Below are 13,325 nucleotides of genomic sequence, written 5' to 3'. Positions count from 1 at the left end.
ACTGGCATCTGAGGATCAGCCTAGCTTTTTAGAGAGGCTCATCACAAGAAGATAGGTCTTTTGAAGGTGCATTTTATTGGTCATAGCAACTTATGAAGTTATCTACTGAGGCTGCGTCTGATGTCAACAAAGGGATGGATAAAAATATGGATGAAAACAATGGATCCTTGAACTAAGTCAACTCCTGGGAGGTGACTCTGTAGTTCAGTGGCCCAAACCTGATACCATGTAAACTTGGCAGTGCCTACCCATGCTGCTGTGTTTTTAGATCTTTTCCCAACAAAGTGTGGTAGATAGAATGCTGGATGTGGAGCCTGAAAAATGTGAGTTCAAATCCTACCTTAGTCTCTTACCAGCTGTATGACCCTGGATAGGTTCTTGGAGCCTTAGTTGTTTCATCTGTAAAATGAGGTTAGCAATGATACTTACCCACCAGGTTGTGAGGCTCAAATGAATCAATATATGTAAAGTACTTTGAATATGAATGTTAGACATTGTTATTACTGTTGCATTTCTTTCCTTTTATTTTCACAGATTATAACCAGGGTGGTGACCTTACCATCAGACATTCTGTATGACCAACCAGCCGAGTTCCTAAGTGTTGGCTTCCCCTAGGGCCCTCAGCCTCTCCAGCTGCTCATTAGCAGTAGGAAATGCCTAACGCTGGAGATCATTCTTGCTCAGTCCCTTCTGTGTTGCTCTGCAGTCTTAAGGATACCGTACAAGATCCATGTAACCAATTAATTGTTGTGGGCTCGTACTCCAAAGATTAAAGCTCCTCTCCATCCTCAGTGTGATGGAGAGAGAAGGGCTAGGTTAGTTAGACCTGTTATCAAAAGAAATCCACCTAGAGTAGCTCAGATATCTTTTGTCCCTCTTTTCACATGCTTTTTCTTCCCTTTCAACCAAGTTTGGCTTTAAAAGCAACAAACAAACAGATGTGCAAAATTGCTGTAAATTCTAAGGGGATTTGCTTTATTTTTAAGAAAGATATTTGACTTAATGCTAAGCCATTCACCACCTCTGGCCAGCTGCACAGCTCCATGTAGGCAGAGCAGTCACAGATTGTGCTGCTGTCAGCATTGCACCAAGGTGCCAGCTTTTTGGGTAAAGTCGATAAGAGTTTCTTTTTTGAACAGATGCACAGTGTTACCATCAGTATTCATTCTATAAGCAAGTATGGATGGCATATTAGGATATGGAATCCCTGGTGCCTGAGAAGGGAATGGGGCCAGTTAAGAGCTAGTGATTATGCTCTAGTCAACAGGGCTCCAGAGAAGAGTAGCTGTGGTTCAAGTGTGATCTGAGAGAATAAACAGGATACCATGCTGAGTCAAACCAGAGTTCACAAGATAATCCAATCCAAAGGCCAGACAAGAGGCAGAAATAGGAATTCTTAGCAGTGGAAGCTGGGGTAAACCACCCTGGAGCCAGGGAGGACACAGTGTAACTGAGAATGATGGCATTTGTAGGATAACAGCTTTTTCTCCATTCAGGACACCGTCATGCTGGTCATGACCCCGCCTTGCTTCATAGCATCAACAATATCTTTGTTATGGAAACTGCTTATAAAACATATTAAAATCCAGTCCCATTCTGACATATATTTATTTCTTTGAAAGAATGAAATATTCATTTAATTTATTTCATGGTAAATCTGAATCAAATCTGGGAGGAATAGCTGACATGTCAGATAACGGAACTGAAATTCCAAAAGATTTTAACAGCCTAGAGCAATGAGATGACTCTAACAAAGTGAAATTCAATAGGCATAAGTGTAAAGTCCTACACAAGGATTCAAAAAAGTCATTGGTACAAGTGTAGAATGAGAAAAGAGTAGCTAGACAGTAGTTTATGTGAAAAAAACTTTGATAGAAGGGCTAGTATACTATGAGGTCAGTCTAAGTCAGGAGGGACATTTAGTATCAGTAATTGGCACTGGGGCTGCATTGAAAGAGTCAATGCTGATAGAACAAGGGAGGCACTATCTTGGCTACACTCTAGCAGATAATCCCTGAAATATTGTGTTCATCTGTGGGTCCTTCAAATATTGACAACCCAGATCAACTGATAAGCATTTAGTAAGCTCCTATTACGTGGCCAGCACTGTGCTGGGTACTGTGGATGCCAGTGCAAAGAATGAAACAAGCCCTGCTCTCAAGGAGCTTGTGTTTGTCCTTCGTTCTTGAAGAGGACCATGATAACATCCAGGACATGATGACATGACTTGCAATTGACTTTATTTTGAGTGAGGGAGGACTGTGCGAGGTCACCAGCCTCACTTTTTCCTCCAGAGCCCTCTGGGTCCAGTGGCCAGATATTCATCAGGATTACTGGAGATAGCTCAAGATGCAATGGAAGATCCTGGCCCTTTTAAGCTAAGGTCTTTTCAGGTTCTCACTTTAAGTGAAGCAACACCTATTCAGTGAATAGGCTTCTTTTAAGAAGTGAGTCAAGGATCAGAAGCAAACACTCCAAGGAGGGACAGGGTGAAAAGAGAGAATAGAATAAATGGGGGGCAAGATAGGATAAAGGGAAATATATTTAGTTTTTCACAATATGACTACCATGGAAGTGTTTTGCATGACTACACATGTATGACCTGTATCGAGTTGCTTGTCTTATCAATGAGGGTGGGTGGGGAGGGAGGAAGAGAGAAAATTTGGAACTCAAAGTTTTAAAAACAAATGTGAAAAATTGTTTTTACATGCAACTGGGAAGTAAGATATACAGGTAATGGGGTATAGAAATCTATCCTGCCCTACAGGAAAATAGAAGGGGAAGGGGATAAGAGAAGGGTGGGTGGTAATAGAAGGGAGGGCAGATTAGGGGAAGGGGTATTAAGAATGCAGGCCATCTTGGGGTAGGGGTAGGGGCGAAATAGGGAGAAAATTTGGAATTCAAAATCTCATGGAATTGAATGTTGAAAAAAAATTAATACATGTTTAATATAAAAAAAATAAATATAATCTTGCAAAAGGAAAAAAAAAAGTGAGTCAAGGGATGGCCCCTTTAATTAAAAAAAAAAGAATTAAACTGGAAGGGGAAAACCCTCAGCATTGGTGACCAGAAGAGAAACAGTTACAATTTACATTCACTCTGAGCCTGGAGCATCCAAAAAATAACCATTAAGTGGTGCTTGGGCAGAGACCTCTTCTTGTCCAATCTGTGGGCTTCAGAGTGAATTGGGTTCAAGACTTGGTCTTTGAGAGAGAGAGATCTATCTAGTAAAGGAGCTTATATCCTAACAAGGAAGACAAGTATGGATATAAGTATATACTGAATAAATATTAAGCAAAGAGACTAGGGCAACCAGAGAAAAGGGAGAAAGGTTACCAGGATATTGATAGGATTGGAGGCCAAGCCATCCAAAGACAAGTTGAAGTACCTGGGAATATTTGCCCAGTAAGAGAAAAGATCTGATTGGATTCTGTCTCATACAGAAGCTGGATTAAGATTATTTGGCTTCTTGGGGCAGCTAGGTGGCACAGTGGATAGAGCACCGGCCCTGGATTCAGGAGGACCTGAGTTCAAATTTGGCCTCAGACACATAATACTTCCTAGCTGTGTGACTCTGGGCAAGTCACTTAACCCCAATTGCCTCACGTAAAAAAAAAACAAACAAACAAACAAAAAAAGATTATTTGGCTTCTCCCAAGAGAGCAGAATTAAAAGTAAGGAATAGAAATTTGTAGAAAGGCCAAGCTTAGCTCAAGATAAGGAACAAGTTAACAATTAGAACTGTCCAGAATCTAAATGGCTATCCTTGGGAGGTAATGAGTTTCTCACACACACACACACACACACACACACACACACATGCACGTGTACGTTGTGTATTATATATAATATGTGTGTGTATAAATTTGTATATATGTTATACATGAAACACTGCTTCCCAAGGATAACCACATATATGTATATATGTGTATGTATGTATATGTACAGACACATTTACATATATACACATATACATACATACATATTTATATATCATTCACTTCCACAAGATTTTGAGTTCCAAATTTTCTACCCATCTTATCCCTCCCCCTACCCCAAGGTGACATGCATTCTAAATACCCTTTCTCCTATTCTGCCCTCCCCTCTATCTCTCCTTCCCTTCTCTTATCCCTTTCCCCTTCAATTTTCCTGTAGGGCAGGAAAGATTTCTATGCCCCATTTCCTGTATATCTTTTTTCATACACATATTTTTTAAATAAGCAGTTTATTAGGCACTTATGTTCCAGTCACTGTGCTAAGTGCTGTGGAAATATTTAACCTCCACAACAACCATGGGAGGCAGATGCTATTATTATCCCCATTATACAGGTGAGGAAACTGAAGCAGACACAGGTTAAGTGATTTGCCCATTGTGTCACAGATAGTAAGAATCTTGAGGTTAGATTTGAGCTCAGTTCTTCCTGACTCCAGGCCCACTGTTCTTCCCCTATGTCACTTTGCTGCCTTACCACTGGAGGTATTCAGGCAGAGACTAGATGACGATTTGTCAGAGTTGCTGTAGAGGTGATCCCAATTCAGGAATATCTAGATAACTTCTGAGGTGTCCTTTAGCTCTGAGATTCTACTTTAGGGTTCTTGTGGAAAAACGACATCATTTCAGTACTGAAAGCAATGAAATTGCATTATGTAGCAGCTTGAATGGCCTGCAATCCTAGAATGTCAGCATTGTGAGAGTATTTAGAATTACTTTAGTCCAGGAATTTGTAACCTCTTTTGTGTCCTGGGTCCCTTTGGCCGTCCAGTGAAGCCTAGGAACCCTTCTCAGAATCATGTTTTGTTGCCTTACATTCATAATTGAAGGAAACACTAAATTTCATTTAGAAGTTAGTGAAAATAAAGGTGTAATTTTTTTTTCCCATCCAAGTTCACAGACACCTTGAAATATATTAAATTTTTAAAAGCCTGTAGACTAACCTCAGGTTAAGAACCCCTGGTCTAGGAATATATGTGAAGGAAAAAGAGGAAGAGAGAAATGTTGTTTTTGTGTGTATTTCTGTAGGCCCTGGCATAGTGTCTTAAACACAGAAGGCATTTAACAAATATTTGAAATGAATCATCTCCAAACTCTTTATTTTATAGACGAGAAGACTGAGAGTCTTGAAGTTTAAGTGTTTTGGACAGGGTCATAGAGCAGGGTTATGTAAATCTAAGAAGACCAAATTTTGAGTCATTTAAGCATCAGCTTTGTGTGACAGTGGATTTAACATTCTACATCCATAGTACACCCACCTCTAAAACAAAGGCTGTGTATTGCTTCATCTCTTCTCCAGAGCCAAGGCTGGTCATTATAATTACTCAGCATACAGTTTTATTTGATGTTCTTTTCATTGACATTATTATCGCTTTATTTTACACGGGAGAAAACTGAGGCCCAAAGAAATTACCTAGTCGTAGTCATAAATCACAGAGCAAAATCTCAAACTTAAATCTTCTGAGAGAGTTCCAATCTAGGCTTTTGTCTTCATTATTAAGTGAGGAATTTTAAGAACTTTGGGCAAGATTCAATGTGATATTTAAAATGCCAGGTATAGCCAATCCCCAATAAATATATGCTCAAAGGACCATAGCAAATTATTACAATCAGAAGAAAGAAAGCTCCAAATTACTAATCATAAGAGAGATGCAAATCAAAATTACTCTTGAGTTTTTGCCTTATATCCAGCAAATTTGCAAAGATGACCAAAGATGGAAGTAGTCAATGGGGAAAGTTTGTGGAAAGGTAAGAACACTAATGCATTGATTGTGGAGCTATGAAGTGATCCAATTGTCCTGGAAAAAAAATAGAAATTATGCAAGGAAAGTGACTTAAATGTGCATACCTTTTGAAACAGAGATCCTAGTGCTCAGCATATACACTAAGGAAATAAGACAAGATTTGTATATCTATATGTAACACCTTTTTAAATAGCAAAGAATTGGAAACAAAATAGATTCCCATTGGCCAGGGAATGGCTAAACAAATTGTGATACAATATTATAATGGAATATTAATACTTTGTATGAAACAATGAATATAGAGAAGTATGGGAAATAAAATGTGAACCAGTACAAAGTAATCTGAACCAAAAAATATTCAGTTTTTACAACAATGTAAATGGAAAAATAATACAAACTAAATGTCCAAAAATGAATATTATGAAATTATATTGAACAAGTGTGGCTCCAAAGAAGAAATGTAAGATAACACTTCCCTCCTCTTTTCAGAGATAGTGACTATGGGTATGAGACCCCAAAGATAATCAGACTGATATGTTTAGTTTTACTGAACTGGTTTTTTTCCCCTAGTTTTTATGCATTGTTATAAAGGATGGCTTTCTAGGAGAAGCAGAAATAGGAAATGTAGGTGGTCTAAAAACAAAAGACATCAGTAAACATTTATTTTAAAATTTGTTGGGTGTCAGTTTCATAAAATAACAAAATCTATGCAATCTAAAACCATGTTATTATTGTTGCTCCATCATTTCAATCATGTCCTACTCTTTGTGACCCTGTTTAGGGTTTTCTTGGCCATGATGCTGGAGTGGTTCGCCATTTCCTTTTCCTGTTCATTTTATAGATGAGGAAACTGAGGCAAACAGGGTTAAGTGACTTGCCCAGGGTCAAACAGCTAGAAAGTATCTAAGGCCAGATTTGAACTCAGGAAGATGAGGCTTCCAGACTTCAGGCCTAGCACTCTATCCACTAGGTCACCTAGTTGCTCCAAAACTATGACATTTATGTAACTATTGATTGGTTTTTCGTTTCTCCCTGCAACTGGCTTTTGTAATTGTGTGTGTGTGTGTGTGTGTGTGTGTGTGTGTATGTATATGTATATACATATAAATGTATGTACTCACATATACATATGCGTATATATGTACACATACATACATATATATGTGTATGTGTGTGTGTATATATATATATATATATATATATATATATATATACACACACATAAAATGTGATATTCAAGGAATCTAGTGAGAAACTATAGTGAGTGACTCCATTCACCTCAGAACTACACAGAAAGTCATCCAGCAGCCTGGAGTGGCCAGCAAAGCCAATGCCAATTCAAGCAAACAAACTGCAGTTTCCCAATAGGGCCAGAGATAGACACCTATAGCTCTGTATCTGGCAGCAGCAGGAGCAGAGGGCTCCTGTAAGAAAATCCCTACCATGGTCAGAAACTCATAGCAAGGACCTTGGAAACTCCTAGGAACGGAAACAAGTTATGCCCAAACAGCAGTGTTCATACCAGAGCACCCCTGGCACAAGTCTTTGGCACCTTATCCTTTTATACCATAGAGGGTCCCGAAGCTCAGGTGTTCTGATCCAGGGAGGAGCACTTGTGATTCAGGTGGAGACCAAGCTGGCCCAACCATCCCACCCTAAAATGGCAGCAGGGGCAAAGGTTGGCTGTGGCCCAAAGCTTTAATTCATAGGTTAAAACTGAGGGGTAAACAAGCAGAATGAGGTAAATACACTGTAAAGGATTATAATAGATCCAGAGATATCTCCCAAATTCAACCTATAGGAAATCTATTTTAAAAAGAAAATATATGGGGCAGCTAGGTGGTGCAGTGGATAGAGCACCGTCCCTGGATTCAGGAGGACCTGAGTTCAAATCTGGCCTCAGACACATAACACTTAACTAGCTGTGTGACCTTGGGCAAGTCACTTAACCCCATTGTCTAGTGCCCCCTTCCAAAAAAAAAGAAAATATATAAAGAATATAAGGGGAAAATAACTCCATAACAACTATAAGTGGTGAATCAAAGGAAAATACTAGAAGTGAAACAAGAGCAGTGATGATTTTATCAGTGGAAATTACATGAAAGAAAAGACATTGCCATGTTTTCTGACACTGCACCCCAGGAACCACAGGATCTTTCCATTTCATCTGTGGCTGAAACTTTCCACGTAGGTTGTCTCCCCATTAGAAAGTGAGCTCTTTGAAAATAGGGAGTGTCTTACTTTTCTCTTTGTATGTCTAATGTTTAGAATAGTGCCCTGCACATAGTAGGTACTTAATAAATGTCTTATTCATTCACTCATTCATAAATAAATGCTTTACTCATTCTTACTTGTTCCTACTTTGGTCATCATGCCCAGTGGAGAGGGACCAACTTTTTAAACATAAAGCTTATGTAATGCTATCTTATCTAGGTCTAGTCCCCCAGGTAGGCACTTGCACCCACTCAGATTGGGCATCCCCTTATGAAGTTTCTTTTCAGGGTAACTGTAATTGGTTCCAAGGATCAGTGCCTTTCTAGAGTCCATATCTGGAATTCTCTTTACCACAAGGAATCACATTCGTTGAAGCTTTTTCCTTCTTTGGGTTGTTATCCTTCTGCATCTGTGACTGTCTGTACTCAGTATATCTTTCTCTGCTTAAAGCTGGATGCTGTTTTCTGTTACTGATCCAGTCTCTCCAATAACATGATCAATGGGGGAAGGGGGAATATGACACCACTTTAGCTTCATTCTCTCCCCTTCCCCTGCTGACCTCTGAAACAGTTGTCAGGAATCCTCCACTATTTGACTACTTTGCTGCTGGACAGAATCAACTGCTGAAATTCTTCTCCTATTCAAAGTTCCCAGGGGACATGGTTAGCTAGCTTGGTTAGCCAATCATGCTGTTCCCTTCTTGATTCAATTAAAGAGGAGTTCACACCTCATAAAGAGATCCACAGGGTGTGAGCCATCTTGTTCACACATTTAAAACTTCATCAAGACCTTACACTGATTACATTAGCTAAGCTAAAGAGAAATCAGTTTCTCCTCCTTTATGCTTCAGTGACAGCTGAGACTGAACCTCATCTTCAATCATAGTAATAACAATAACAACTTACATTTGTATAGCTGTTTTGTGGTTATGATGCATTTCTTTTTTTATATATAAATTTATTTATTTTTAGTTTTCAATATTTACTTCCACAAGATTTTGAGTTCCAAATTTTCACCCCATCTCACCCTTCCCCCCACCCCAAGATGGCGTGCATTCTGAATATCCCTTCCCCTAGTCTGTCCTCTCTTCTATCTCTCCCTGCCTTCTTTTATCCCCTTCCTCTTCTGTTTTCCTGTAGGGCAGGATAGACTTCTGTACCCCATTTCCTGTATTTCTTATTTCCCAGTAGTATGTGAAAACATTTTTTTAAACATATGTTTTTAAAACTTTAGGTTTCAAATTTTCTCCCTTCCTCCCTCCCCACCCACCCTCATTGAAAAGGCAAGCAACTCAATATAGGTTGTACATGTGCAGTTATGCAAAACACTTCCATAGTAGACATGTTGTGAAAAACTAACTCTATTTCCCTTAATCCTATCCTGCCCTCCCATTTATTCTATTCTTTCTTTTGACCCTGTCCCTCCTCAGAAGTATTTGCTTCTGATTACCCCTTTCCCAATCTGCCCTCGTCTCTATCATCCCCCTGCTCTCTTGTCCCCTTCTCCCCCTATTTTCCTGTAGGGTAAGACAGATTTCCATACCCAATTGAATGTGTATGTTATTCCCTCCTTAAGCCAAATCCTATGAGAATAAGATTCACTCATTCCCTCTCACCTTCCCCCATTTCCCCTCCACTGTAAGAGCCTTTTCTTTTCTGTTTTTTTTGTGAGATAATTTACCCCATTCTACCTCTCCCTTTCTTCTTCTCTGAGTATAATCCTCTCTCATCCCTTAATTTTATTCTCCAGATATGACCCCTTAATCTTCAACTCACCCTGTGCCCTCATCTATCTCTATCATCTATCTATCTATCTATCTATCTATCTATCTATCTATCTATACATAAATTTTTTCCTCCAACTACCCTAATACTGACAAAGGTCTCATGAGTTATAAATATCATCTTTCCATGCAGGAATACAAACAGTACAACCTTAATAAGTCTCTTATGATTTTTCTTTCCTGTTTACCTCTTCATGTTCCACTTGAGTCTTGTATTTGAAAGTCAAATTTTCTATTCAGCTCTGGTCTTTTCATCAAGAATGCTTGAAAGTCCTCTGTTTCACTGAATGACCATTTTTTCCCCTGAAGGATTATACTCAGTTTTGCTGGGTAGGTGATTCTTGGTTGTAATCCTATCTCCTTTGCCCTCGGAATATTATATTCCATGCCCTGCAGTCCTTTAATGTAGAAGCTGCTAAATCTTGTGTTATCCTGATTGTGTTCTCCAATACTTGAATTGTTTCTTTCTGGCAGCTTGTAATATTTTTTCCTTGACCTGGAAACTCTGGAATTTGGCTACAATATTCCTAGGAGTTTTCCTTTGGGGATCTCTTTCAGGAGGAGTTTCAATTTCTATTTTTCCCTCAGGTTCTACAATATCAGGTCAGTGTTCCTTGATAATTTCTTGAAAGATGATGTCTAGGCTCTTTTTTTGATCATGGCTTTGAGATAGTCCAATAATTTTTAAATTCTCTCTCCTGGATCTGTTTTTTAGGTCAGTTGTTTTTCCAATGAGATATTTCACATTGTCTTCTATTTTTTCATTCTTTTGGATTTGTTTTACAGTGTCTTGATTTCTCATAAAGTCACTAGCTTCTAATTGCTGTGTTCTAATTTTTAAGGAAGTATTTTCTTCAGGAATCTTTTGGACTTCTTTTCCATTTGACCAGTTTTGCTTTTTAGGGCATTCTTCTCCTCATTGGCTTTTGGTATTTGGGTTAGGCTATTTTTTAAGGTGTTATTTTCTTCAGTGTTTTTTTGGGTCTCCTTTAGCAAGCTGTTGACTTGTTTTTCATAATTTTCATGCATCACTCTCATTTCTCTTCCCAATTTTTCCTCTACTTCTCTTACTTGCTTCTCAAAATCCCTTTTGAGCTCTTCCAAGGCCTGGGACTGATTCCTATGTTTCTTGGAGGCTTTGGATGTAGGAGCTTTGATTTTGTTGTCTTCTTCTGGTTGTATATTTTGATCTTCTTTGTCACCAAAGTAAGATAATATAGTCTGACTCTTTTTGCGCTGCTTGCTCATGATCTTGGCCAATTACTTGAGTTTTAAACTTTGTTAAGGTAAGAGTCTGCTTCCAATGTAGAGAATGTACTGTCCCAAGCTTCAGGGGTTTGTACAGCTGTTTTCAGAGATACTTGTAGGTACCTATAAATTTTCAGTTCTTCCAAGGTGGTATGATAAGGGGCGAGATGTTACTCCTTTCCTGGCCTGTTCTCTGGTCTATTAGTGACCACAAGCACTCCTTTCTGTCCTGTAACTGTGAGAAGGGTTTTCTCTCCACAGCCGCTACAAGCTCCACTGTGCCAGTGCTCCTCACCCCCAGACCGCTGCCCAGAACTGTGACCCAGATTCAAGCACGGGCAAAGCAAGAGATTCCTACCTGCATTGGCAAAGAGGTCCCTGCAATCCCCCTTTGATCAGCTGCTGGATTCCCCCTCAGTCTGTGGGCCAGAAGCTAAGGAGGCAGCCACCAACCCCAGGGCCCGCGCTTCACAGGGGAACTCAGCTCTCAGGGAACTGGAGCTGAGACCCCGCGTACCTCTCTCAGCACTGCAGAAATAGACTTTTTCCCACTGACCTTCTAAGTCTTTGGCATTCGTGGATTGAGGAGTCTGGAAACCGTCACAGCTGCCAGTGATTCAGTCCTCTGTGGCCTGCTCCAGGTTCACTGTGGCCTGCATGCCCACGCCACTCTGCGCTCTGCTGCCAGCCCACCGCAATATACCTTTCTGATCAATCATCCAGGTTATCTTGGGCTGGAAATTTGTTTCACTCTGTCTTTTTGTGGGTTCTGCTGCTTTAGAATTTGTTTAGAGCCATTTTTTACAGGTATTTGGAGGGGTTTGGGAGAAAGCTCAAGCAAGTCACTGCTTTCACTCCAACATCTTGGCTCCACCCCTGGTTATGATGCATTTCACACAATATTATGTTACTTGGGCTTCAAATTAATACTATCAGATAGGTAGGGCAAATAATGTCATCTCCATTTTACAGAGGGATAAAGTAAGGCTAAGGAAGGTTAAGCAGTTGTCCAAGGTCACACATTTAATAGATAAAAGAACTAGATCTTAAACCTAGCTTTTCTGAACCTAAGGGTAATATTTTTTCTACTGTTCCATGCTGCTAACTGGCTTTCATTGTGCTCTCAGAGTTGTGGTATAGATGAACGTATTTTTCAAACTGCATCTAAAGTTTCTTGGGGTGAATTGAATGGTGGAAATCAAAGATCATAGGGGCAGCTAAGTGGCTCAGTGGATAGAGCACTGGCCCTGGATTCAGGAGGACCTGAGTTCAAATCCAGCCTGACATATAGCACTTACTAGATGTATGACCCTAGGCAAGTCACTTAACCCCATTGCCTAATCAAAAAAAAAAATCAAAGATCATAAACTCTTAGGGTTGGAAGGGACCTTCAAGTAACCATATGCTCAGTTATCAGGGTTGGAAAGTTTGTGGTAGTTCATATTAGAGTAGCAGCTGAGAGATTGTAGTTAACTAGTCGTGTAAACTCAGGCAAGTCATTCCCCCTCTATGAGCCTTTGTTTTGCCATTTGTAAGATAGAGATAGTGGCACTTTGGTACAAACTTCTTCACAGGGTTCTTCTTTTGAACCATAAAGCCATTATAGAAATGTGAATTCTTACTTTAGGCAAGTCACTTTCTTCCTCTGAGCTTTGATTTTTTTCCTATGTTAAATGAGTAAGAAGGAGTAGATGGTCAACTAATTATAGGGCTGAAAGGGGCCTCAGAGGACATCTAGTCCAGCTTATACCTGCTTAGGATTTCCCTCTCCAATATAATGGACAATCTAGTATATGGCAAATGACTGTCTAATATACTGAAAGAAGACTTCAGTGACAGGAAACTCATTACCTACTGAGACAACCCATTCCATTTTTGGAGAGCTGTCCTTGCTAGAAAGACCTACAAAGTCTCCCTTAGCTCCAGTATTCTGTGTTCTAATATTCTAAATGCTAAATTCTAAGGTTCGGCCTAGCTCTAACCTTCTGTGTTCTAGCTATCTATGAATGAAAGTATGAGTGAATGAACAAGCATTTATTAAGCAGTTACTGTATATGAGGTCCTGTGCTAGGTGCTGTAGATGTTCATAAAAGTGAAACAATCTCTACCTTCAAGGAGCTTATACTTTAGAGTCTAGTAGGGAGATACCACACATAGGGGAAAGTGAGGTCCAGGGAAGGGAGCTTTGATCTGGTCAATCACAGGCAATAGTCTTAGGTCAGATCACTGTCATAGTAGCAATGGTAGCATTGAGATTTGTGGTGGAAGGGCAACCAGCAAGATGCCTACAGTGAGGAGGCCCTGCTTCCTTCAGGGATGACTAGATAGAATGTAAAATGTAGTC

At 39.7% G+C, this 13,325-nt stretch overlaps 1 protein-coding gene across 2 annotated transcripts in view; it reads left to right on the top strand.

The window, feature by feature from the left end:
- The window catches only part of RALGPS1 (Ral GEF with PH domain and SH3 binding motif 1), a 606,537-nt gene that overhangs the window by 198,295 nt on the left and 394,917 nt on the right, over positions 1–13,325 (top strand). The window lies entirely within an intron of this gene.

This window comes from Phascolarctos cinereus, unplaced genomic scaffold (genome assembly GCF_003287225.1).
Source record: "Phascolarctos cinereus isolate Bilbo 61053 unplaced genomic scaffold, phaCin_HiC Scaffold_2;HRSCAF=192, whole genome shotgun sequence".
Taxonomy (NCBI): Eukaryota; Metazoa; Chordata; class Mammalia; order Diprotodontia; family Phascolarctidae; genus Phascolarctos; species Phascolarctos cinereus.
Note: the sequence above shows the minus strand (reverse complement) of the source record. Positions and strands in the feature narration are given on the sequence as shown.